This window comes from Macadamia integrifolia, chromosome 5 (assembly GCF_013358625.1).
Source record: "Macadamia integrifolia cultivar HAES 741 chromosome 5, SCU_Mint_v3, whole genome shotgun sequence".
Lineage (NCBI taxonomy): Eukaryota > Viridiplantae > Streptophyta > Magnoliopsida > Proteales > Proteaceae > Macadamia > Macadamia integrifolia.
In genome coordinates, this window is record NC_056561.1 from 46,101,468 (window position 1) to 46,103,742 (window position 2,275).

The following is a 2,275-nucleotide window of genomic DNA, read 5'->3' on the forward strand; positions in this document are numbered from 1 at the left end:
AAAAAAAAAAAAAAAAAAAAAACAGATGGGTGCTCTTATAATAGAGATATTCTCTAGGGGTGCCACTGTAAATTTTACTCTTTTTTTTCTTTTTTTGTGCACGAGCAGGATAAATTGTTACTCTCAAACCCCAATCAACTTCCGCTCCACTTTACCAATCATCTTCATTCTGTAGTAAAGATTACGTTCAAATGTGGGTCCCATCTAAGTTTATCTCTTTTGATTGATCACGACCGCCCTTTGATTGAAAGCGCTGTTCAACCATTGGATTGGGAAGTTCTCATCTGTAGTTTAATTCCAACCATAAGAGCCAGCAGGAGGCAGCACTGATGCGAACCCCATGTGAGTTCACAACTTCACATCAACAATCAGCCACTTGGATACCACAAGGCACGTGCATTGCCCAAGCCCACTTGATACAATGCTAACATGCGCCTTATGTCCCGGTTAGGATTCTTCAAGCAGGAGAGTGTGCTGGTGATAATATGCGCTACCTGCCATGGGACCCGTGTTTGTTGTCACATCGCGACTCGCGAGTGTTAACTAAATAGAATATTATCATGCGCTGATGTGATTTTCGAACAAACGAGATTGCAACAAAGCTGTCGCCCATTCAGGCTAAGGGGTAACCTAACTAGTAAATTAGTAATATACCCCAAAGTTTAGAAAAGGAAACATTGCTATCATGCGCAGCTGGGTAAGTACACTTAACCCCAACAATAACAAGTTTATGGAGCACTTACTCCTTTTGGCTTTCTACCGAAAAAAAAAAAAAAAAACTCCTTTTAGCTTAGCTGGGAAGGATTGGCATGCTATGATGCTAAGCTGCTTGGCGTATGGTTTTTATCTGTTTTTTCTGTTGAAAGCTGCTTGGCGTATGAGGCCCAGCTATCGAAAGAGCACATGCCACGTGGATATAGCAGAGGGAATGTGAGTGTGGAGTGTGGACCACAATGCCTGTTTGGGTGCTCGAAGCCTCGAACGTAAGAAACATCAACTCAGCGTCAACGATACGGTCACAGATACAAAAACTTACTATTTGCGGCAAAGCAAGCATCTGAAATTCTGAATTAAGAAAAGGTTTTTCCTTAAATCAACCGAAGTTCTACACTTTTACGGAAACACCCTCAGGATGCTTTTTGGGCGGCCACCATTGTGGTTGTTGTTGGTTGCAAATTTGCAACTGAGATCTGGATGCGACCCAGTGGGGTGAAATGACGAAACGGTAGTGATAGCCAGTAATGCCGCATGCTCCGATAAGTCAAACACTTAATTAAGAACCAATAACTAACTGCCACGTCACTGAAGCCGATACAACAGTAAGGGAGGCTGCCAAATCAAAAGAATGGAATACAAATTTGCATATACGCTATGTTTGGTAGCGAAGATAATAAAAGAAATGAAAAGGTGAAAAAATAAAAAGGATATATATGTTTGGTTACTAAGAGAAGAAAAGAAAAGAAAAGAAAAAAATTAAAAAAAAATTTTGAATTTTAAGAGAGGGATAGACACATAATTGTGTAATTATTTTTTGTCTTATTATGTTCTCAAATTTAGTCATTTTTTTTTGTGTTTTTTGCAAGATTTTTTTTGGGAGAGGAAAAGAAAACTTCACAATTCTCAAAAAGAATTTTGAATTTAAAAAATATAATTTTTTATTGAGTGAAGACATACCAAGTGCAAAGAAAAAAAGCACAAAAAATATATTTTTTTCTTTTCTTTTATTTTCTTCTCTTGACTACCAACCACAGCCATAGAGAATGGCGACAAACATCTTCAGAAGCTACAGTCTCGGGTGGGGCTGTCAATATTGGAATTTTTTTTTTTTTATTATTACTCTGGTATTCTATGCTCATAGCAGAGGGAATGGAATAATTTATTTTATTTTGAATTCATAAATATTTATTTTAATTTATTTTATATTTTTTAATTACTTTTCGAAATTCTATTTCTTTGATTACAAACATGAATAAGCAAGAAAGTTCCTACAACCAAAATAACAACAAAATTTCATCCATCGAAATTCATACTGATCCCATAGAGTCACTCAGAACTTTTAGGACTCATTTGATAACGTTTTTGTCGTTTCTGTGTCAAGAAACGACAGAAACATAAATTTCTGTTTTTAGGAACATAAACGAAATTTAAGGTGTTTGATAAACCCTGTTTCTAGAAACGTTTCCTGTAAACAGATACCTTCCCCTGAAATTCAGCATCATAGAGGCCCAAATAAGGCACCGGCACCCATAAATCATCCATAATCATCAGCGAGCAA